Source organism: Cupressus sempervirens, chromosome 2 (genome assembly GCF_028749045.1).
Source record: "Cupressus sempervirens isolate cs-2001-9-10 chromosome 2, ASM2874904v1, whole genome shotgun sequence".
Classification (NCBI taxonomy): domain Eukaryota; kingdom Viridiplantae; phylum Streptophyta; class Pinopsida; order Cupressales; family Cupressaceae; genus Cupressus; species Cupressus sempervirens.
This window is the reverse complement of record NC_143119.1, coordinates 546,535,491-546,562,841: the sequence shown is the minus strand read 5'-3', so window position 1 is coordinate 546,562,841 and position 27,351 is coordinate 546,535,491. Positions and strand designations below refer to the sequence as shown.

General features: G+C 33.1%; 1 pseudogene; it reads left to right on the top strand.

Annotated features, from left to right (window-relative positions):
* The first annotated feature begins 1,626 nt into the window (after positions 1-1,626).
* On the top strand, positions 1,627-27,064 carry LOC149573548 (methylesterase 8-like; annotated as a pseudogene).
* The last annotated feature ends 287 nt before the right edge of the window (positions 27,065-27,351 follow it).

The following is a 27,351-nucleotide window of genomic DNA, read 5'->3' as shown; positions in this document are numbered from 1 at the left end:
TATTAAGATATTATGTGTGATTATTGTTATTTTAATCTAGGTGCAAACAAATAAGAGAAATAGCATGAACACATTTGACATCATGATTTTAACGTGGAAACCCAATTTGGGAAAAACCACCAATTGCAACTAGTTACTGATTTACACTCTTCTAAAGTGAGCCTTGTTAGGAGCCAACCCTATTAAAGGTTACAAAACATACTATTAGGTGTGACCCTATTAGAGGATTTATTCACCTTATTAAGAGTGGCCTTGTTAGATTTTTTTAGACACTTCAATAGAAATGCCACCTTGTTAGAGGATTTACAAATAGTTGTTAAGTCAACTCTATTAAGAGATTTAGATCACTACAATGATGGTTAGAGAGTAATAATGACATGACCTGATTTCTAATGCAACTAAATTTTTGATTAAAGATCTCAATTCTGGCTTGTGAACTTGATCCTTCTTGATCAAATATATCTTTATCTCCACAAGGATATTCTATTTATCCTTCTAATTCACTTCCTCTTTGCATCATTAAATCTTCAACTATCTTCCATGCATTTTTTTTAGCTCTCAACTTGACCTTATATTTATACCTTTCATATTGTCGAGTCAGCTAGAATATAACTTAGAATAATTAATATTCATCTTCTTAGTTGGCTAGAACAAACAGATAAATCAATTGAACTTAATATGCCAAAACAAGAAAATCATTTGTTAGTCAACCCTACTTGATAGACACTAACTCAGAAGTGATTTTCCTATGTTAACCAAGTAAACTCAGTCAACACTACATATCTGCAAAGTTCCTTTGGTAACTGAGTGAGCTCAGTTAACATTGGTTCCATCCAACATTTCCTTTATTAACCGAGTGAGCTCGGTTAACACTCATCTTCCATAAACTTTCTTTTGAGGCCTGAGTGAACTCGATAGATACTGCCTTCTAAACTAGGCAAACTTTGGAATGCTCAGTATACATAGAAAACTGTCTACAATGCCCGAGTGAGCTCAACATACACTAACTAATAATAATATGAAATTTTGTATAACATCAAAGATAATACACAATTAATCAATTGTTCCAACAATGATATATCTATTATATGTGTTCATCTTTTCTTTTAATCAACTATTGATGACACATGTTGGTAGTAGATAGTTATTTCAAAAAATATTGAAGTTGTTAGTTTTGAATGTAATCTATATGTTCAATATGAGGAAATGTGAGATTATGTGATGTATAAATAATAAGTCATGTCAATTGTCAATTTTTTTAATGCAAATGATCCTTGATTTCTTGATTTACTTAATCATATGATCCAGACATATCTCATCATTCAAGACATTTTTTTCAATTCATATGAAATATTGTAATATATCCATTTTACTTTTTCCCTTTCCCTTTAATGGTCTTTGTTTTCAAAAATGATGATACATGTTAGTGGTCATTGTTTTCAATCAAGTTCTAATGAAAATAACCTTTACTTTCTACTTTCTTTGACTTACTTGTGAAATGGATGTGTTGCATTTTTTTCTTCTATTGACATGACATGACATGATATCATATATCTATTGTATTTTTCCTTCCTTCTCTTATAATTAACTCTTGTGAAAAATTCAATTCATTGAATAAAATCAATGATGGAGGCAAAGGCAATAGTAGGGGGAAACGCACACTTTGTGTCAGTTCTTGGAAGATGTCATGGAGCTTGGTGTTGGTAAAAACTTCTTCCTCTCCTAAAAAAGGTAGGCCATGATGCCACTATAATGGATATTTCCTTCTGTGGAATTCATCCAATGGATGTCCGTCAAATTCAAACATGGTTTGACATAAATCAACCAATTATTGAGTTGTCCAACTCTCTTCCTCCCCACCAAAAAGTATGATCTCTACACCACTTCTTCTTTTTTCCCCTCAATAAATGATCTGTTTTAATTTCATCTAGTTTTAATTTTTTGGGTACAGGTAATATTGGTGGGTCACAGTGTTGGAGGCATGTATTTGAGATCAATAATGCAAAAATTCCCAGAGAAGATCAGAGTTGTTATATTTGTGACAACATTTATGCCTCTCAGTGAATTGTTCAAAAAAATTAATGTTCTATAGGAAAATACACCTCAAGAATTGTTATCTCAGAAGCAAGAACATTGTGTTGAAACAATATAGAAATTACTTGACATGAGAGGTCGGCAAGTGAGGATGTTGACCAATCTTGAAAAAATGAATGCTGAAATAAAAGCTATGGATGATTATTTCTCCTATTCTTCATTATTTTTTGTGCAAGATCTTGAGGTAAGTCATTAGAATGGGTTCAATGAGTTTTATTGTTTTATTATTTGGATTCTATAATATGTACAAAGCTAGATCAATTTTTTGGTTGTGCTAAGATGCAATAAGAACCTTTAAAAAGATCTCTATTCTCAGAAAATGGAAGCCCTTCCACTTATGACTAGTTTAGCCTCTGAATAAGTGGTTTGGGGTCATGTCAAGCACATTGAATGGGTCTTTGTCTTGCATCTATCTTTTTCCCCTATTTTGCCCCCTTTTCCATTTTCTTTATGCACCTTTTTGGCATTCTTGACTAAACTCTTGAGATTCTTGACTTTTAGTTCAAGGATGACCTCAAGATCAAGGATGAGCTTTTTGGTCAAGTTCTTGACCCTAACCTAGGTCAAAGACAACTTAAACCCTAACCTAAGGTAGGGTTGACCTCATCCCTAACCCCAAGTTCAAATGTTAAGGTTCCATGATTTTTGTATGTTGGGTTTCAGAAAGAATTATTTTCCCACTCTCAGATCAACTATTTTGGTCTTTGAAATGGTAAACTCTTAAATTTCATTTCATCTAGGTCCATTTATAGGTGTTAAGGTTTATTGAGATTTAATGCTCCCATGTCGGCCTTCTCTAGAGTTTGTTCTCTAGATCTCTATATAAGGAAGCCTCCTCCTCTCATTTTATCTAATGCTCAAGAAGACTTAACAAGGCATAAGGAGATAAGACAAAGTTATACTCTTTCATGATCAAGTTCAAGAAAGCATCCATCTTCAAGCATTCAATTTATCAAGGAGATCCATTAGTGGCCATTGAAGGAATCTAGTTGAAGATTCATTCATTTCCATTCAAGCCTCTTCCTAATCAGAGATCAATTCAAGATTGGTTTTGAAGATCTAATGCCACTTATTTGAGACATCTGACATTCTATCAAGAACTACATTCATTTAGAGCATCCATACTTGTGGATTCAAGGATTTGAATCCTCCATAAGGATTTCAATATAAGCAAAGTGAATAGTTCCATTTAATTTCTTTATTCATATTGAAGTTTCAATTACATTTCAAGGTTGATCCTGAACTAGGGTCTTCTTAAGGAAAAACCCCCATCAAATAAACAAAAACATTTTTCTTGCAGATATAGTTTGGAACAACAAATTACAGTCTAGATTTGGATACCCTTTTTGTCAAACTTTCAAGATCTACAAACATAATTTTTGTTAGAGTAGTTTAGGTCAAGGTAAACTTTTTGGGGGGCACAATTGTGCCTTGAGATAAGATTGTGCCCCACTATGTTGGTCAAGGAACACAGAAATTGTCAATTTTTGAGATTGTTTGACAGGGTTTTCAGTCGATTCTTTTTCAGAGCTAAGTACCTTTTATTTCTTCATTTCAATATTAGTCTCCTACATTTACATCCCATATCATAAGAATTTATATTTATGTGTAAAATATGGGTTTAGGGTCTTTTTCATGTGCATTATTATTCATCATCTATATTTTATCCTATACAATTAAATCTAAATAATTTAAGTTTTAAATCATATTTATGAAATCCCCTAACATTAATTAAAAATATAAAAGAAAAATGATGTTCTACTTTCCTTCTAAAATTCATTCTTTATATGCATTTATAAAAAAAATTAATCTGACTTCAATTCCCATAAGCTTATCCATTCCATTTTCTCCACAACTTAAGTAGAAAGAAGGGAAATCATGGAGTTCTTCCATTGATATGATAAATGAGCCCCAAGAAAGAATTGAATCATGGGGAGACATAATGTATAATGGGAGAGAATGGTCTTCCAATATCATTGAAGATTGGCAAGGCCACTTTCTCAAGGCAAATATTGTACCAAAATAGCCCAACTAAGGTAATTAAAAAAGAAAGTAATGTTCAAAAAAAGTTAGGGAATCAGAATATTCAATCCTTCCTCTATTTACACTTGCAGTAATTGACATCTTTTTATTATGTCACTTACATAAATGATATAGCATGAAGTATTTTAAAACATTATCATTTTCTAATTTTGGTCCTCCTTTATAAAGTAGGCAATCACAAACCTTCAAAAGTTGAAAACAAAACTCACAATTCACAGTATACTATATTGATGTTTGCTAAAAACTTGTATTAATTTTTGCGTTCGATTAACCTATTCTAATAATTTGAAAATATTAACAAAATGTCTTCCAATCTTCCTTCCTTATCATAACATCAATATAAAGTACACAACAAGGGAAGATCATTACCAGAATCAATACAAAGTTATATAGAGACTCAAGTATCTACAATATATATTAAGGCAAACCTCATTATGTTTAGTGATTAAGACTCCAAAGACATGACTATCACAGTTGTGCATTAAAACAAGAAAAAATGATTTGAAGTATTTGTTGAGAAAATCTAGAAACAAAACCTAAATGAAAATGGATCAATGCAAAATGCTACAGGCTCTTACCTCAAATGGCTCCCACACACATAGACCACATCTAACCTCCTCTAACCAAATAAAAAAGTGATGATGATTTTATTCCTTTTTTTTATTATGAACCCAATTTGGTCAAAATTTCAACCAAATTGGGAAAACCTAATTTGTTCAAAATTTTGACCAACTTGGGCATAAATTTTTTTATAAAAAATATTCAACATGCCAATTAAGGGCTTGGTTGAAATAAAAGGTCAAAAATTGACCTATAAAGTATTAGTGTTGAGGAAAAACACTAACTCTTATTAATTCATTTTACCCTCATTTAATGAAATATCATCACTTATTAAAACAACTTACAATGGGTTATTGAGGTAGCCTCTTTAGGGCTTTGACCTCCATTGCAAGCCACTTCCCAACATACACATAGATTACCTACCCTAGGCTCAGAAAAGTACAACTCATAAAATCATAATTTTCACCTCATCCCTTTACAAGAAAATAGAAAGAATCTATAGATAAAATACAATATGCACCATAGTCCTATACAAGCCAACTACAAAGCGCCAAAAGATAACTAATCAAAACTCAAAGGTTACACCAAAAAAGTTACACCATTCACCTTAGTTGTACACAAGAAACTGAAAAGCATTACAAAAATTTGATCAAACTCATCATAAAAAATACATGATACATCATCATAGTCGGGTATAAAAGACCATGACCAAAATATAACCATAACATCATCACACAATAAAATCCTCAAGCCTCTAGTAAATATTCAAAACTGGTCAACATGCTAAGTAAAACTCAAACTCCAACATGAAATACACCATACATCTCATCAAAATTTTAACAACTATTTTCATAGTTAATTTGGTTTTCAAAACACAAAGGTTTCATATACAAACAGGATTTCAGTTTTCATTTCCAAGGTATCATAATTACTAAGGTTTTTGAATCTTTGAAAGACATAAAACTTCCCTAGTATAAAATTATGTGCGTATATTATGAACCATATAACCAAATTGAATCATATAAAGATAAAAGAAATTCTCTCAAAATAGTAGAATTACAATTTCCAATGATAACTTTAAAACATGCATATTTTCTTTTAAAAAGACACTGTACAACTAAACTTCTATAATTATGTATTATTATAAGTTAAAAATAATTATTAAATTATTAATAAAAATAATTATTAAATTATCAATCAATAATATTTGTCAATTTATTAATAATAATAATTAATAACTAATAATTTAATAATTATTATTAATTTAATAATAATAAATAACATCGAGATTATGGCATGTATAGTTGCAAGTGCAAGTATAGGAGAGAAAGTCTTCGGCATAGGTAGTGCCTGCATATATGAATTTTCAGGCATGCAAACAGCTCCAAGTCCTCAACCAGGATTTAACAGTCAAAACCAACCTAGGGTTTCATATCTTGATGCCTTCTCCAGCATTTTTTCTTCAAATCTTGTTGTTCAGCCGACTACATAGGAGCATGATTCTCTTTAGTTCCAACATTGCCATTTCTGGGAAACCCATTTATTCTCAGGTGAAAAATCAATATTCTAAGGGAAAGTGGTGGTCCAACTAGATAAACCTTTTTTCGTGAATCCTCTTCATAATGCCCATCAGCAAGAATTTGGGGATAAACTATATTTTGGGCATGGATCAAGCTTTGAAAAAGGAGAAACCTCATTGCAGGCCTCAAAATGACTCCAGCAACAATCAGCACTAGATGGCTCCAAGAACAAGCAAGTTTCAAACTGAATCCAAATTCAATCGGCACCAAGTAAATCCAAGATCAAACCCTCGAAGCAGGCAAAATGGTGAGCTCAGTTCCAGTTGTCTCAAAGTGGGCACATGGCTAAGAAGCAATCAAAGCAAAACCAAAAGAATGGATCTAATCACAAATAGTCGATCTTTGATATTTGTCAAGGGTTTCCTTTAGAACCAACATTTCATTCCCAGCTAGATTCTACCTAGGATAAGGACTCGATTCAGGAACCCCATGCTGAACCACCCCATAAAGATATAAAAGATCCTCCTAGGGCCCCCTTCATACCAACCAAGAAACAAAAAATATGGAGAAAGAAACAAGTCATGGCCAAATCTATCTCAAAAGATACACATGCTAATGTTAGGTTGATGATCACACTCCCTAGCCATATGCTACAAAACTCTGTTGGGCTACTTTGGAAAATTGCTTTAATTGGTAAATTTTCATCTAATTCTGTCTTATTTTTTACTATTAAAGATTGGGCTCATGCGTCTTGGCCAGAGTTAAGGGATATCTTCTATATTGACTTTGAATCAAAATGTTTCATAGCCATTTTTCAATCAAAAGCTACTAGAGATTTGGTACATAAACAGAAAGGTTGGTTTTGTTGTGGTTCTAGTTTATATACTTTGATTTTGATTCCAAATTTCAAACCAAAATCTCTCCAAATTTCTTTTCTACCACATTGGATATCCTTCCTCTCTTTAGCTCTAGAGTATAAGGATCCTTAGATCACTGAAATTCTTGCAAACAAATTGGGAATTTTACTATTACATGAACTCATTCCATATGATCAACCACATTTGGATGCTAGACTTTGTCTATTGCTAGATATGTGACAACCTCTTCCCTCTTATTTGGTTATGAATTCTCAATGGGGTTCATGGGACCAATCAATCATAATTTAGAAAGAGAAAACAGTTCAAAAGTTTCAAGATAAATTGGGGCACTTCAACACTCAATGTCAAGATTCAACTAATGAGGTTCAAGAAGTATTTCCACATTATAGAATTGATCCCAATATATGTGCCTACAATGCCCCTTTAGATATAGTCCATGATAAGCTCCCTATGGCCTTTTTTTTAGTGTGCCTACACTTCAGTACATAATCAGAGCTTGAATCCTTCTACTGCATCTAAACTATCTACACTTTTACAGCCAGTCTTACCATATATACAAGTTTTGCTAGCTAAATAGAAAAATTCTCATGATCTACTAGCATTAAAGTCTTCTTGGCATCATTTGGATATGGATAAGACCCACCCACCTTTATATATGTCATTAGTTTGCTTCAAAGCTAAGGATCCTATCAAAAACCATTATGTTGATTGGAAAAGCCTTCAAATTAGAGATCAAATTGCTTCTACAATTGCTAACAATATCATATTTGGTATTGCTTAAGAAGAAGGATTTAATATTATGAATCAAGAAAATAGTGACCTATATGTACTACTCAAAGAATTTCAATATTGGAATAGTCAAATTGTCCAAAAGAAAGTGTCTAATTGCATGAACGCTGATGATTCTGAAACTCCAAACCAAGCAGATAAAGTAGATTTGATATTGGAGTCATGCTTTGACTTGGATCCTCTAGGTCTCAAGAAGAGTATCTTTCAACATGTGGCAAATAATTCAAATTTTCATTTTGAAGATATAAATTTTATGGAACCTAAGATTGACAAGGATCAAATTGAGCCTAATTCTCAAAACATTCCAAGCAACATGGAGGGCTCTAATTTTCCATAGGTTGCTAATCAGCTGGAGTTTCAATTTCAAGAGGTCACTTTGAAGGAGCCTAGGTCTCTAAGGTTCAACCTGAATCTAGGCATCAAGACAACTTGTCAAACTTTGATATTCAACACAATTTCCTCATTGTCCAGTCTCCCTCTCTTTGCCCTCAAACCTCCAAGACACCCAAATCTAGACGGTTCCCAAAGGGTTATAAGACTAGGAATGAGATTTCCTCAAGTATTCAGACCACACTAGATGATAAATTTGTTCTTGACAAGAGATTGATGAGGAAAACAACTTGTTCTCCTTGTTAGTAATGAGAATTGTATCATGGAATGTCAAAGGCATAAATGCCTCTAATAAGAGAGGCAAGATTCATAAGTTTTTAGAATCCTCAAAAGCTGACATTGTGTTGCTGCAAGGGAAAAAATTATCACAAGAAACATTTCAAAAATCCCTAGCCAAATGGCGAAGGTGGTCCTCAGTACATTCTCCCAACATGGGTGCCTCTGGGGGCCTTGCTATCCTTTAGAACCCATTAACAATTCAGGGTCACCTTATTCAACAATAAGCTAATTGGAAAATGTTGTAGGTGCTTGAATTTGACGTCTCATTTACTTCACTCAATGTGCATGGCCCTACCCCCACTCAAGAAAATTTGAAAATATGGGATCAAATAGCAATGTTGATTCAATCGCAAAACTCTCATCAAGTCATCCTTGGGGGTAATTTTAATGCAATCTTGAATCAAAATGAGAAAGTTGGTGGTATTTCCCACCCATTAAAACCATTCAAGATTTTGGTCAATTTGTTGAGAATAATTATTTGATGGATATTCAACCATCTAATGGCAAGTTTACATGGACAAATAGGAGATCTGGTTTTGCTCAAATTGTAGTCAGATTGGATAGATTTCTGCTTTCTCATGACTAAAAATAAGGTAATTTTGGCTTTCACTCAGAGATTTTGTCTACATCAGAATCTAATCATTTTCCATTCTCCATAGGCATTGATCAATCTGTACCTTTGGATCAAAATCAACACAATTCATCATTTAAATTTTAGAGTATGTGGTTGCATCACCCATATTTTCTTCCACTTTTAAAACACTGGTGGATCAATGCTCCTTTTTCTCTAGGATCTAGAATGCATCAATTTGCTAGTAAACTAAAATATGTTAATGAGCAGATCAAAATCTAGAACATATGAGTTTTTAAGAACATTTCCAAATAGAAAGAGATTGTTAAGCTACAATTGGAGGAGATTCATTGCTCCATTATCAAGTTTGGGATGAATAGTGACACTTATGCTAAGTAAAAAGACTTACAGACTAAATGGAAGGAATTTTGTAATAGGGAGGAAGATTACTGGAGACAAAAATCTAGGGAAGTCTAGTTACAATGAGGAGACAAAAACATAAAAAAAAATTCATGCTTCCGCCCAGCAAAAATGGGCAACTAAATCAATTTTTCAAATTTTGGATGCAGAAATAGGTAATATTCTAACCAATCCTCTTCAGATTAGAGATGAGGGTGTCAAGTTCTTTCAGAATCTTCTTGCACCTACAAAGCGCCCTTCACCTTTTCCCTCGCAAGTTGAGGATTTCATCTAGCATATCCTTACAATGATCTCCCCCAAAAATAATTCCAAGCTCTTGGCCCCTTTTACCATTAAAGAAATTTGAGAGGTAGTATTCTCCTTTCCTCCAGAAAAAGTTTTAGGTCCACATTTTTTCATAGCACTATTCTTTCAGAGTTGTTGAGATTTTATTGGGTGGGACCTTCTAGCAACTATGGAGGAATCCATAAAGTTCAAATCTATGTCAAAATACTTCAATTATACAAATATAGCAATTATTCCAAAAACCAAAGAGCCCAAAACTTTTGCAAATTTTTTGCCCAATTTCACTCTACAACTTGACTTATAAATTTATTACCAAAGCCATTTATCTATGACTTCAAAAACTTCTTCCATCCATAATATCTCCCAAACAAGGTGGTTTTGTTCCTGGTAGAGAAACAATGGAGGGTGCAATGGTAGCTCATGAAGTACTTCACTCCATCAAGAGTAATCAATATTCTAATTTTCCTATCAATTTAGACATGAAAAAGGCTTATGATAGAGTTTTTTGGAACTTCCTTTTTCAAGTCCTCCAAAAAATGGGCTTTGATTAGAAATGGTGTAAGTGGATTAAAGCTTGCATTTCAGGGGCTTGGTTTTCAATCATTATTAATGGGTTAGTGTCTAGTTTCTTTTCCTCCATGCAAGGCCTCTAACAGGGTGATCCTCTTTCACTGGCTTTATTCATCATCATGGATAAAGCCCTTAGTAGGAATATCAAACACCATCATCTATCTTATAAGTGGAAAGGAGCAAAAATTGAAGGCACAAAAATTATAGTCACTCACTCTCTATTTTCTAATGACACATTACTATTTGGTGCCTCAACAGTCTCTGAGGCTAAACAAATTAAGAAAATTTTATTGCTATACTTAGAAGTTTCAAGGTAGAAAATTAATCCTCAAAAGTCAAAAATCGTCTTATTTTTCATAAACAGAATCATCTCAAATAAGATTGTGCATATCTTTGATTTTTCTGAGGATTTGCTACCCTCCACTTATCTTGGGAATCCTTTTCTTATGGGATCAAATAAGAAAAAAATTTGGAAGAGTGTATATCAAAGAATTAAGAGAAAATTTGCCTCTTGGAAATTTAGATGGTTGTCATTATCTGGTAGAATATTGCTTATTAAGTCAGTCCTTTCTACAATACCTAATTACTATATGGTTGTCATGCAAGCACCGTCTCTTATTGTTTCTCAAATTCAAAAACTTATTAAGGGTTTTCTATGGTCAGGAAATTTGACTAATGAAAAGAAATTTCCACTTATTTCTCTACAAAATATGGTATTTCATCCTACTTTAGGTGGAGCGGGTATTCATGATTTGACAACAAGGAACAAAGTGTTTGGTGGTAAGTTGGCTTGGTAGATGTACACTAAATCACAATTAGTTTGGTGTCAAATTATACAACAAAAATATCTAGATAAGAATGAGCCACACAAAATATTCTCTATGTTAGACCCTCCTAAGGGATTAGTCATTTGGGACTTCATGATGGCATCTAGAGATGTTGTGATTAATTACATTTCCTGGGAATTAAATTGTGGGGAAAAGATCAACTTCTGGGGTGACTCATGGAATGGACATCCTCCATTAAATACAATGCCAAATATACAAAATATCATTTCAGATATAGAAGCAGAATGGGGCATCCTTGCTATTCACTTTATGGATGCAATTTGCATCTTCTCAAGGAAAGTAATTTTGAAAGATCCATACCAAATCCTTTTATATTCTCAATACAAACAACAACTTCAATATATCTTCTTACATAGAAAAGCTTTTGTATCAAAGGCTAAGGATCAAATAATGTGGATCCCAGCCAAAAATGGTAACTATTCAATCAAGGAAGGTTACAAACTTCTCCAGCAAAGTGAGTCAACAAAAACCCCTTCTCGAGCATTCATGTTCTGTTGGAATAAATTAGTGCTACCCAAGGTTGGGTTCTTTGTGTGGCTAGCAATTAAGCACAGAATTCTAACAAGTGATAGATTGGCTAGGATGAATATTGTCCCTCCTTTCAAGTGTGTTTTATGTGGTGAGGAAGATGAATCAATTGACCACTTGTTTGTAAGTTGTCAATTTGCATACCAATGTTGGATTAAAAAATTAAATTTTTATACCCCATTACAAAATAATATTTGGGACATATTTTAGGCTTTGCCAATTCTTTACCCCAATGCCCTCTTTGTAGGAATCTAGAAATTTACACCTGCATTACTAATTTGTGCTATATGGTAGGAAAGAAACAAGAGGATTTTTAGAAAAGAAGTATCATCCTTAGAGAAAGTGTTCCAAATCATTAAATAATTGATCTCAAAAGTTATTAATGCAAGTGTTATTAGATGCAAACTTAACCTAGCTATCACTCCATGGGATGGAAGTATCATTTGAGAATGGAAATCAATTTTTATTCCACTTGGAATTGGCACTTCTTCAAAGATGTATACTCCTATAGATAGATCTATAGTCAAATGGCAACAACCTATGCTTGGCTTTGTCAAACTCAACTTTGATGGAGCTTCTAGAGGTAATCCAGGACAATTAGGCTTGGGTACTTGCATTAGAGACTCCATTGGTAATGTCATGAAAATTACAATGGTACCCCTATCTAGATAGGAACTAACAATATGGTCGAGGCTCAGTCATTGCTCTTAGGACTAATTCTAGCAAAGATAGGAAACTTCCATTAGGTGCAGATTGAAGGTGACTCTCAAGTTATAATCTCAGCCTATACTAAGAGACAATCGTCATCTTGGAAACTTAAATATGTGCTCCAACAAATTTGGAATATCATTGATCAATTTCAAGAAGTCAAAATTTCACATACATATAGAGAGGGTAATAGACTGGTGGATTATCTCTCCAACTTAGGTTGTAATGGGATTACAACTTTTACACTAAACCCTTTTGCATTCATGGAGCATCATAAGGACTTGTAGGAGCTAATGGATAATGACATGCACCAAGACAAAATTTCTTATTAGTACCGAGTGACTTCAGATGCCAAGCCAGAATTTCATAAAGGTGCCAAGCCAAAATTCCTTATAGGTGTCGAGTGACTTTAGGTGTCGAGCATTCTACATGTGTTGAGTAATGGAGCATTATAAGGACTTGCAAGAGCTAATGGCTAATGACGTATAGAAGTTGAGTACAATGTATGCATGGAGCCAGAATTTCTTATTGGTGTTGAGTGACTTCAGGTGTAGAACCAAAATTTCTTATAGGTGTTGAGCCAGAATTCCCTATAGGTGTTGAGTGACTCTAGGGGTTGAACATGCTACATGTACTACATGTGCTAAGGAATTTATACATACTAAGTCACAATTAATGTTGATTAAACTAGTCACTCCAAGTGTCAAGTGTGTAACATGCACCGAGTAATTTATACATGCTGAGTCACATTGATGTCATGTAAGCCAAAATGCCACATGTACCATACTAGCCAATGAATTTAGGTATCGAGTGTGTTATATGTGTCAAGTGATCTTTATACTAAGCAAGCCAATGTTTCTAGGTATCGAGTGTGTTACATGTGCTAAGTGATTTATTTATGTCGAGCCACAACTCAAGATGGGCAAGCCAGAATGCCTTGTGTGTCGAGTAAAGCCGAGCAAGCCACTTACTTGGTGCTAAGTGTGTTTCATGTGCCAAGTGGTCTGCACATGCTAAGTCACAAAAGGAAGAGACTCATGCTGAGTAATGTTGAGTTAGCCACTAACTACAGGTGTTGAGTGTGTTTCATGTGTTGTGTGGTTCACATATGCCAAGTCATAGAAGGAAGACACTCATACTGAGCTACTTAGCTATTGTTATCATTAAGTACTCATAGGTATAATGATTAAGTTGCATGTGTGATTGCCAAGCTAAGAAGGAAATGAATCATGTCAAGCTACTTGACCATAGTTATAACTGAGCACTCATGGGTAGTCTGACATCACTCATTGGTCACTGAGCATTATTCAAATTGGGTACCAAACTTTAAATGGTGTCTTTATTAATCAGACTATCATGTGTGAGAATATGGCAAAATCATGCTAAATCTCCCTCATTGAATAGAATTTTGTTGGCTGACATCATTTGAAGTACAATTTCACTTCAATTTTTACATGTGGTACTTTGCACATGGCAAGACTAAATTCAGATACATATGGCAGTAGATCAATTTTCTTATTCATAAATTTTGGGGGTGTCAACTTTGTACTTTTCCCTACACAAATTGCAATTGGATTCTGATTTAATAAATGGACCTCTTCTTATGTCTTCATCTTTTTGGTTTTTTATTCTCGCCATCTAAATTGCCTCCAAAATGTCACTCCCATAAGAATCATGCATGAAATGTGATTTCTATCACCAATTTCATAGCTGCATTCTTCCTAAAAAAATTAGAATCAAACTTCAATTGGCAGTGGAGGAAGATGCAATTTCTCACCCTCTAGACAATGCAGTCCAAGACACTATGTTCATTGTCCACTCCTACAACATTTGCTGAGCAATTCAAACCATAATTGGGGAGGGTCTCTTTTCTGTATCCACAAGAAATGTGTTATTTCCTTCAACTTTGGTTTCCATATTTATGTCTAATGCCATGGATCTGCTACAGTCAATGTCAAGATTGAAAATTATTGCTAGCAAGGTGGTCTAACTAGAATACTAGATTGATAACAAGTTGAAAAGGGTGATGCAAAGCTATGATTTATGGTCTGGAAATGCCCTAGTAGGCAGAATATTCTCAAGAACCCTACTTATGAAGAACCATGAGGCTATGATGACATTTGAAGCGCTACAAAAATCCTTTAAAAAGCATAATCCTCAATTCCTAACTAAGACCCTAATTCACAACACGTGCTATGAGTTATCAGCTGACAGAGGAGGTGAAGAAAATAGGATTTGCTCTGATTGATATTTTGGGTATCCTAGTTTCTAAAGCACGAGAAAAATTTGTGAAGACACCTTTGGCTCCCCCAACTCAGTCGGTTAGTGAACTAGGAGGCTAGTTGACTTTAGCTCTTAATTCTCATGGTTTTGTCTGCCATGTTTCACAAGAAACTACTTGGCTACCTCACTTGGATGTCAACAAAGAAAATGTTTGGGGTGTGCCATTTTCCACTGGAATTTCCATTGGCATTTCAAATGTTGCTACTAAGGGCCCGAGCTTGAGATGGGGGGGTTGCTCCTATAACATGTTCAAATCTTGGATGGGGCTTCCCTATCAATCCTAGTCTGGTATCCACTCCTAGTATGGACGCTTCAAGCGAAAATATGGCAGAAAGATAGCATAGAAGTTTCTTTCTATTTTCGTTTGGGCTATTTTCCATACTTCAGGCATGTCATATAAATCTTGCTATAAATATTGAAAATCTTGATTGAATTCGAGGTCACCATGCCTGTTCTATGATGAAAATGTAAAATTTGACAAATTTCAAATTTTGGATGAGATGAGTTTTGTTCATTTTTGTCCATCGATATAATAATGTTGTATATATTGATGTTAGCTATTTGTATATATTGTGACGATGTTGGGTTTTCTTTCGAGTTCTTTCCCAATTGAGATCTTGAACCAGTTTTATTTTAAATATATATATTTATATATTTCTAGTGGCTCATCCACTTTTGCCAAAAAATAATAATAATAAATAATTTTTATTATAAATAATAATTAAAATCTATAATAATAATAATAAAATAATAAGTAAATTTTTTTAAAATAACAAAAAATACTATATAAACAAACCCCCAAACTATGGGTTGGCTACTACACAGCCCTAGGCCTATGCACAGCTTGCCTGCATTGGCAGCCTCGATTGCCATAATAGTCAAGGACTGCATGAAAGCCTTGGCTGCCATCGCAGTCAACTATAATGAGTGTGATGAGTAAAAAGGAAAGGGGGTGGGGGTTACCCCCACTTGCCCAAATTTGATTTAAAGAAAAAAAAATTTAAGAAAAACCCCCAATCCGAAATCCAAGAAAACATACAACACGGTTTCAATTTTTTTTTTTTAAACATTATTACAATAGTAATATATTATTGCTATGGTGTTAATATATTTATACATATTTTATATTTATACATATTTTATATTTATACATATTTTATATTTATACATATTATTGCTATGGTGTTAATTATAAAACTATCAAAATTGATTAACTAGATTTGAGTACTCCTTTCCAAAACCTATTCCAAATTCTATATTCTCTAAACAATCTAATTTTGAATACAAGATTCTCAAACAAGGGTTTCCAATTTTTAATCCATTTATAGATGTTTTTGAAATGAAGAACAATAAACCCACAAACAAGGGTTTCAACCCAATTAAATTCTAAATACATATCCACAATCACAGAGAAAGTGGAGATTTCAAAAGAAGAATTACTATGCAAAACTTCAACAATATACTACTTGGAGATTATGTGAAACAATTAAATGCACAAAAATCTCAAGAAAAATTCCCTTTCTTTTGAAACCCTCTTTTCAGAAATTGGCTCCTCCAAACCTATGTGTGGAGAAATGAGCTCTAATTTCTTAGTAAATAGCTTTCCCTGATTAGGGTTTTAGTTTTGCAATCACATGAAACCTTTTGCAATCTAATTAAAATAAATTTTATTAAATTAATTATTTCTCTCTCTTATTAAATCAAAAGACATCTTTAATAAAATATTTATTAATTTAACTAATAATTTTATTTAGAGTTTATTATAAAAATGAAACTACTAAATAAATTATTATTAAATTAAATAAATATAATTATGCCAAAATTAGAACTTTAATTAAATCTTTTAAACTTAATTTCTTTATTTAATTAATTTATCAATTAATTAAATATAATTAAATATTTATTTTTCTTTATAAAATTTTCATTAAACTATCTTTTAATTTTATTTTATTATAATTGAAATCACACAGACCATAAGATTAATACAAAAACCCAATTTAAAGAACAGAGTACTAGACCAAACTCGAGGGTGAAAATGACATGTTCACATCACTTGACAAATTTAGAAGGGTAGAACATAGATACTTGTACTCCTTTCTAGGACAATTGGCTTAAAGTTAGCTTTTGGACTCAAGAATTATCTCCCCTCTTTTACCAGTTAGATATTGCGATAAGGCACGCTCATCCTGGCAACTCAAGGAATTTGATTCCCGATACCTACAATCTATATAAAATTTGAACATGTATATACACATATAATCTAAATTGAACATGCAATGGCAGGGAGTGGTGTATCATGTAGATCCTGACTAGTAGGTGACTATGACTCCCTCCCTCAACAATATCAAAACTATCAAACATAAAGTAAAACATACAACTACACCATACACAAGTATGGGGTAAGTAACCATAGAAAGCTGCATATAAATCATTCATCTAACTATCATCGTGAAATAATTAAAATCACTATAAGAACATGCATATATCATCATCAAAAGAATAATCATGAACACATGAAATAACTAAGTATTAAGCAACTCATAAAATATATAAACTGAGTATGAGATAACATCAAATCAAATATGGTAAACAACTACCACTAATCATAAAACATAACCATAAAACTGGCCTAAAAGAATTTGGCAATAAAATATGAAAAGAAAACTAGGGGTGGGCAGTACAAACATCATATTGTGATGATCTTATTGCTCAAATTATGTGGAAATAAAGCTTGTGGATGCGCTCAATTTCTTCCTCAGATATAATCAAATAGTCATTTGAAAAGAGCCCCCACTTGAAATTAATTAGTTTCATAGTAGTGAGTAAATTAAAGGATCAAGAATGAGGACAACAAATTTAAAAAGAAATAAGAAAAGCCTAATATAAATGAGATAAAAAGTTGCACATTTTTAATTAAAATGATGTCTAGAATTCAATTCTCTACTATATATGGTTCCTTAGGCTACTTATGGTAAGAAACTATAGAAAAATGTGAACAAAACATTTTGTTTAGTAAAATTACCTATACCCACCTTTTCTATATTTTAGTATTATAAGTATAATTTAACTTGTTAATATTTAAGATTTGATTTTCTTAGATTTTATAGATAGCTAGGTTTTAAAATAATTTAGTGTGATCATTAAGGTTTAATTTGGTTTGGGGTTTGACTTAATTTTTTAGGTTTTACATTTAGTTTTTTTTTGTTATAGTTGACTTAATGCTAAGCATGCTTCAATTCACAACATATTGAAAGATGTGAATGATCATTATATTCAAAGTTCTCATTAGAATTTGAGATAAGTTTAGTGTTATGATTAGAAGTAGGTTTATTTATTATTATATTTAGTGTATGCATTACTATTAATATAAAAATATGAAAAACTATGTCAAAACATCATTTCTCAATCATTGTAATGTTATTAAAATTTATGATTCATATATTTCATATTATAATTATTTATTTCTTAATTAATAAATTTAATTATTAGTCTGTCCCTTATATAAGGCAGGGAACTAATATTTTCATTAGACCCCAACATTAATTTTTATACAAAAATAAAATATTAAAACTAAAGTTTGTATGCATAATTTTTTTAATTCAATTTTAACTATCCAATTTTCTTATTTCTTATTGGTCATAGACCGATTTCATAGGGATAAATTGTTTCCTATTGAAAAAAGAAAACAAAAATATTATAGATAAAGATGCATTTAATACTTCACAGAATACTTCAAGAATATTTAAATGGCATATTTTGTAAGTGATGTCATATTTCACTTTGCCTAAATCAATGGTCACTTCCCAACACAACTCAAAAATGACGATGTGACATGTTTCCTTCTTGTCTAAATTTTTTAAATTTATTTTTAATGTGCTAATAAATAGGCAAGAAAGGCTTATTGAGTCAATCTTACATATGCATTAAGCAACAATTTAATGTTCCAATTTTCTTACAACAGGGATATAAGATGTTTTAAATTATTACTACTTTGAAAATAAAATAATATGTTATTTAAAGTCTTAAAAAAAGTTATTTTTTATATTTTTTGTGAAGTGAATTTATATTATAAAATATTATAATTATATTTAAATTGTACATTAACGATAAATGTAATGATGGTATATATTTTATTTTTATTTTTTAAATCACAATTTAAATCTAAATTTAATTGTTAAATTGATAATTAATTCTAATCTATTAATAAAAAATAAGTATAAAATTTCAATGTTACTTTTTCAAAAATATTTTATCATGCAATTTTTTGAACTTTTTTTATAAGGATTTACTTGTCTGTATTTATTCATTTTTTATTTCAAGTTTTCTATTAAATATAGATTTAGTTTCATCATTAAATTTTATTTTATCTTTCTATATAATATAAAATTTATTGTTTATTTATATCAAAGCTCGTATACATAATACAATGAAATCCCCCATATCTATTGGTATATTTTACTATTTCTCAAAGTAAGGGACACAAGCTCTTCAAGAGCTCTTGTATGAAAATATGCTTTTGAAATCGTAAATATTTTTATTAAATTTTATAAAATTTAAAATTTGATTGAAAAATTACAGTCACTATATGAATTACTATTAAAATTTAAAAAATTGAAAAACTATGTGAATATATCATTCTTGATCATTAATGTTTTTGATAAGATAAACAGGTTTTAAGGGATCCTGAAACCCATAAGTTTTACAAAAACAAGGCTGATAATAAGCCAAAGAAGCCCAGCCAAAAAAAAGGTCCAATGTCATGCCCACAAATTTACAAGATAAAACACAACCATTTTTTTTTTTTTTTAAATTTTATTTATTTATTTGTTTAATTTTATTTAATTTTATAGTTTCATCTTTAATTCAATCTAAAACCTTTGACTTCTCCACTAACAACTTCCTTCTAGCACCATTACCCGCACAACATATCACTTAGGGTATCGATCAGAACTAAGTTACTCACTATAATGTTATATATGTATATATAGTTTCCTGAGATCTCAATTTATATTGTGTTCTAAACATACATTGTATCTAGTACTATAGGTTCAAATTATAACCATAATCTACTTACACAAAATATTATATGAGTATAAATATAGTTGTTCCTTGGTATTATCCCACATGTCATTACTTAATTAAATCCTACACACTATCAATATTTCCTAAGCAAATATCATCTAAGATTCGCTAATTTTACTCATTGACTAATCTACTAATATGAGCTAATGAAATTCCAAACAATTGTATTGTAGTAAAACCACTAGCCCCTAGATAATCCAACATATACGACTTGCTAGATTATTAACTTATCAGCGATTAATCTTTACTCCAATACACTTCCCATTCACCACACATTACTAACTAAACAACTAATAACATACTAGTAACATTTGCACCATTTGCATTAACTACCAACTAAATTTAATAACTTCATATTGAATAACAACTAATATTATTTACTACAAACTAAGACAATACTTAACTTTAATTTCTAAAACACAAAATCACTATTTCATTTGAGCAATTAAACTAACTCTAACAAAGGACTATTACTAACTATCTAGCATATTAACTACTAGCTAATCTAACTACATTGCTATACCATTTCATTTACTAACAACTAGTTATTAACAATAGGCTTACTAACATTAACATTTATTTATTTTAAAACATTATCTCCATATAATCTAATGCATCTTAAATCACCCCATTAACAACACATTTTATTAGTTAAATTAACTTCTTAATTCCATTTCCTTTTATTAGATTTAATTCTCTATACTTAAAATGACACACAAAACAAATAAAATACATAAAACATTCTCATTTTCTAATTATTCCCGTGCCAAGATGTTGACTAGATCTCTTGCTTACTCCAAGGTAATTCCGACAACATGTGTATCTTTTTCCCTTCCCCACACCCACCTACCTCTTCACTCTTCCCAAGCACTTGGGTTCTGCTACCTAGGCTAATGTGAGTTGGAGAAAGTAGAAATTTCAGTTTGCAAATGTGTTTTTTCTCTTCTTTTTTCCAACTTACTAGGTACTAGCCGATTACCAAGGTGGTGGCCCCAAGTTTTGTTTTTAAAAAAATAATACAACTCACCTCTCTCCCTAAAGGATGGTGCCAACCCACAAGGGAGTGTCCTTGCTGACTCTTGTCAACCCAAATCAGTACTTGTCTCCCTTATTTAATGCGCTAGGAAGAGATGGAAAATGATGGGCGCCTAGGGAGATTAATGTGCATAGCCTTTATATAGAGATTAATGTATTAGTGGGTGGGTACATCCTAGTTTAAAACAAAACATAGATGCCCTAGTTTTTATTTAATCATTGTCCTATGCTTTTTTTGTTGTTTTATAAATGGGACGACCTAGGGTCACGGGATTTACATGGTTCTTTTTTATCTTTTTTTTTCTTACAAGTTTTAGGAATAGATTTATTTATTTATTTATTTTCTATTGTCTAAGATATGATTCTAGAGAATTTCTCCTTGGTTATTTTATTGCTCTGTAATAGCAACTTGATGTGGGTTATTTTCTTCTTTCCCATAAAATTTCCAGAGAATGAAATACACACTTCCAGATTTAACTTATTGTTCACCCATAATTTCATCTTAGTTATTATTATTATTTATTTATTTTGACTCTTACTAAAGGTATGGTGACATGGAAACTAAGCATAGCATTGAGTATTAGTGCTAATACCAATAGATGATTAAGGCATCGAATAAAATACTCTATTGAATTATACCAAAATCTATTTGTGTTTTAAAACTTGAGAGTTAACCTACTATCCTTTTACATGGGAAACATGAGTGAAAGAATTTTAAATCTATTATTTCAAGATATAATAATGACTAATTCTGAACATGAAACTCTCTCATATATTATTGAGAAGATAACCAAGTATTTTAATTGAAACTAAGAACATAAAGATGGAGTCTTATAATGCAAATATTTATGAGAACCTTCAAATTACATTCTTTTCTCCCATGAACTCATATTCCATAGTAGTATATACAAAATGGAGATTTTCTTTTATAGCCCCATACAAAACAAAAGAACAGAAACTATACTTTTACAAATACAATATTTGCTTCCATGAAAGACAATATCTCCTTCCAGACAAATGACATATCCCTTCTTCTCTACTATGCAATCATTCATTGCAACCATATGAACAATATGGAGAGTTCTCCATTACAGTTACAAGAAAAATGACAAGTTTTATCTCCATGAAACATCCATAAGATGATCATAACAAGCTTATTTCCATTGCTCCCTTGAGCACAAAATCTGCATATGTAACAAAAAAAAAGAACAACAATGACCATGGGTGCTTTCCACCCAACCATAGGCCTCCAAAGAGACCACCCCAGCGCTAGGGGAACAAGGCTCAAACTGAGATTCACACATACATCACAAAATTTTGCATGAAGACACAACACAACACAATCAACACCCTTCCATGGCTTGCACAATGATTCACCATTGGAATCATAAAACGTTGGGTGAAGGTGGGCTCTTCAAGGAGGAGAAATTCTAACAACATATATATCATCTTGCCAATGCATTTTGCCTCTCAAGGACATCACAACATAAACAACATATTGCCACTGCATTGCCTCTCAAGGCCTTCAAAACAACCATCTTCTCCTCATCCACCAAACCTCCTTATACCTCCCAAACAACAAGATTTATGGCCATGATGGAACCCGTGCTCCATGATAATAACAAACCTCATCATGAGGTAAAAGAAAAATATTTCTTTTATCCCTGCAATGTCAAGCCCAACTTGTGCCCTTCACCCAAGGCTTCTCTGCCCTCCCAAGGGTGAGTGAAGCCTTCACACCCATAATCACAATCAACACTCACATTCAAACAAGAACAACAGCAAAAGAAATGATGAACAACAAAACAAAACCAAGAAAGGATCTCCAAAAGCACAAAACACATTCACTTTCCATTCCAACAAAAACATACCAAGAAGGTGAACCAAGAAATTTACAAGAACATCACACATTCTCACATTGTCACAATACATAATCAATGCTCATAATGCAACAAGAACACCACACTTCCACAGAATACTCAAAAATCCATATCACAAGATTTATAATGCAAATGCATACTCTATTAATGAACTCTCACACTTGCAAATTTGTTTAACCATACTAAAAGCAAGAAATGAGAAGAAACAAGTTCTGAGACACCAACCTTGGTCCAAGCTATGGTAAGGATAGTTGTAGTAGATCTTCCTTAATCTGCCTCCAAAAACCTAACAGTCTCTAAAATTAGAGAGTGGGTAGACACCCCACTAGTTTGGCCAAGACCCTCTAATAAAGCCTTCTCACTAGCTTATTTTAGCAAAAACACTAAGCCACTACTTCTTACAAACTTGTCTCCTCTAACTTTTCTATTTTTGACTAAGTGGGAACATGGATATGACAACTCCAAATTCGAATTGATGGAAGAATGCATGGGTAAAGGGGCTCCCTAGGCTATCTAGGCACTCACATGATCAAAAATAGGTCCCTGACATGATGTACTATCATATGGGTAACTTATTTTCACCTAAAAGACACTTAGGGACCACCTAATGACCCCTAAAAACCCTAGCCAAGTCCAAATTCGAATTTCTTTTGATTGAGACTCCTCATGGCATTTTTTTTCTATGTGAGGTTAACTTGGGTACAACATTGGGGTTAGGTTTAGGTTAGGTTACTTCTTGTCAAATCTTGAATGACATGGCATCTCTACATGGACAACACAAGTGTCAAATGACACACACAAAACAACACATTACATTAAAAGTGACTTAACTCCAATAATGCATGAACTAAGCTATTACACACATATAAATTCACATATACAAAATAAAACACATTACAATGAGGTTTGAATCTTTTCCACTGATTCAACCTTGGCTATGTCATGTTTGTAGTAGTTTGAGCCTCAATTCCCCTTTAAACCCATGGTCAAATTCCTGCACACTAAATTCAAGCATCAGTAGTCCAAGAAAATCATGTAAACAATAAGTACATAAGTGAAATAATATTTATCTCATTCAACATTAGACTTGCATATATTTCATCATCTCAAATTAACTTTCCCTTTCTAAATCATTTCAAATATAACCTTCAAAATATTAAAATATCAAACTTACATATCACATTCGACATTTGAGTTCCATACTTCATTCTTTTTAATTAAATTACTTTTTCTAATAATTTCCACGTAAAATGCTCAAAATACTATAACATCAAACTTTACTTATCATAACATGGTCAATTTACTATTATGATTAGCTTCATAGTCTATTTTTGTCATTGTGACAAGATGTTGAATCCACAACTATTGAATTCCTAGGTATGCAGGTTAGGTCTCAATGCATAACAAAATTTATTTATTTATTAACTCTAATTTCCACTTAAACATTACATTCTTACATTACAAGCATTTCTACCATTCAATCTGTTAAAGAAATGGCAATAGCTTAAAACATGAATAGAATCATTAAATGCATCAATTAGGTCAATATGCATAAGTAATTGTGAATCATCAAAATGCAGTTATCAAAATAGCATAACCCTACAGTCTCAAAAGTGTATCAATACAAAGGATTAAAATCATCGTAATATAATTATCTCATTGGTACTATGATGGATTTGGTGAGGCCTCACATCCAATAGCTGAAAAAAGCTCGAAGGCCTAGCCCAAAACAAAGGCCCTCAGAAAGGCCAGAAAACAAACAAACTAAAATAGACTACAGAAAGCCTGTCCAAAAGCCAAAAGCCAGGAAGACGAAAAGACAAAAGACAAGAAAACTAGTCTTTAGTTATCTTCTCCATTTCCTGCATAGTCTAAGCTGCCTCGACTATCTTTTGTTGCTCCTTTGCCATTTGATCCTAGACCTTCTCCATGCCCTGATCCATACTAGTGAACGTATTGATTGTGGCCTTATCATCATCTGACCTGGCCTTATCCCTGTTCTATCCTCCCTCCTCCACCAGCAAGCCCCTGTCCTTAAGTTTACCAACAAGGGATTGGATGTTGTCATTCATCAAACTCGGGAGAGAAATCATTTGACTTGCTAGGTTATGGTTGTAGTTTTCAAGATTTCTTAATCTCCTTTCATTTAAGCTTTCTCTGTTATCCTGGTCCTCCTGGCCATCATTACTTGTCTTATTCTTAAAAATTTCCATCTGGGATACCCTTTCTCTTACTTCCTCCAACTCATGGAAGAGCCATTTGATTGATCTAAATTTGTCAATCATACTACTGTGGGTATTATTCAAAAGGTTCATTCTAGTCTCCCTTGCATTGTCTTAGATCGTCAGGATAGCTAGGTCTATGAGCTCATTGAGCCTAGGATGCTCCAGGTTGTCCACCATGATCTGAGGGTTCATAACTTCCCTAAAAATCCCCATAGTAGCAGTCCTCACATTGAAATTTTTCTAGGCGTTTATCCTATTTTTGACCTGCACTTCCCCCTCATTCTCACCAGTGATGACATTCTCTTTCTCTTCTGAAGGAGGCTAAGACTTGATGGGGGAGAGCGGAAGAGGAATATCATCCATCCTCTGATTTCTAGTCTCCTCAACTCTCACTACCTCCCTCTTCTATTTTTTCCCAGGTTTCTCCTCTTCCAACTCCTCCTCCAACACTTTGTCAGAATCTTTCGTATCCATTTCCTCCTCCTCCTCAGCATAACCCTCTTTTTCTTGGGCATGGTCATGATCCTTAGGGCTTTTCTTTCTAGGAGTTGTAGTCGTGGACAGTTTCCTAGCTTGACCTTTTTCTTCTTTCCTGAGGAAACATTCTCCTCCTCCGAGCTAATGCTCTCAATGTCATCAGAGTCAGAAGAAAAGCTGGACCTGCCTTTGTCAACATCCTCAACTTGAGGAGGGTTTTTGCACATAGACTAAGCTTTGAAATGCTCATGGATGAGGAGCAATAATCCCTCATGCAAAGCAAGGTTAAAAATGGCTTTCTTCTTGAAACTAGATATTTCCTTGTTCATAGAAGTGAGAAGGGAAAAGGGAATGGAAATTCTTTTCTTATGGCGAAAATGATTTAAAATCACAAAATGGTTAGTTTTGACCCGATCAAACCTAGGGTCCAGGGTAACATAATCAATGAGGACAAATAAAACATACCTCCAGAACTTCTTTATAGTCTCCGTCACATAGAAAGACTCTTTCTTTTCTCGCTTGTTCATCTCTGCAGAATTTTTCGCGAACTCCTTGACTACATTGGACGAAAGTTTTCTTGTCCCTATAGAATTTGAAACCCTCCATAGGGATACCAGTGACCTCCACAACCACCTCCTCTGTGATTTGGAAAGAAAACCCATTCACCTTGACCTTTCCATTGTTCCACGAGTTCACCATGTTGTTGGTGACCTTAGGGTCAAAACCATGGAGTTTCTCAAAAAAATTTGCAACCCCGCCCCTTTCCAATTTTTTCCAAACTTTTCCCATATTCTTCCACTTCTCCACTTCACCCGTTGACTCCTTTTTGCTCTGTTCTCCAGTAATGATGTCCATTTTTTCTTCAACAATTCTCATGAGCCCCAATCTCTGTAATTTTTTCCAGCCAAAATTTTGGCTCTGTTTCTATTATTGGGTTCGTGATCATTCACCTCTCTGATACAATAGCAAGTGAAAATGATAACGATCCTTCAAATGTGTCGACAAGATGGAGAAAATCCCTTGAGATTATGAAAACCAGGAAACTTATTATGGCTCGTACCAACATCCATTCTTTCTTTATTAAACATGATTACAGTTAGATTGACCTGTACTTTCATGGATTTTCTCCAGCTCGATTAGTGACTTAGCCTCAATCAAAATATCTTTTTCGAAATACCAGATCATCTCTTTGTCTACTCCCACCCCTTTGTTAGCGAACCAGTCAGCAATTGGGTTTGCCTCTCTAAATGCATGAGTCATGTAGACCTTCTCAAATTTTGTGAGGGCTACATGTGTCTCATCAATTATATTTGCAATTGACCACAAGGGAGGGGAGATACCATTAATATTTTTAATTATGTTTTTGGAGTCCCTTTCAAGCCAAATTTTGGAAATTCCAGCTTCAAAAGCCAGCTTTATCACACTGCACGTAGCTTTACCACACTGCACGCGGCTCTGGCTTCGGTCAAATGGTTGGTCTAGCTTCCAAGTGGGAGAGCAAAGGCCGCAATCCCCTCCCCAAAACTATTTCTTATAATTCCATCGATTCCAGAGGGGCCAGGGTTGCCATTAGAAGCACCATCAAAGTTGTCTTTTGACCGTCTGTTCGGAGATAGAATCCATCTGGCATCCTGTCTTTTGGGATCCCTGTCTTTTTCTTTAACTATCTTCTTGTCCCCTATATCAATTTCCCCCTCCTTCATCACTTGAAGGAAATTATGTTTTTCAAAATCTTCCTTCCCATAATTATTGTCGGCTCCTCTCTGTCCCTGAAAATTCTGTTGTTCCTTTCCTTCCAGATGCTCCTACAGAAGTGAGGCAAAAACCAAGCATAATTATCCTGCCAGCCTGCAATTTTACAGAGGCTTTTCCAATGACTGAAAAA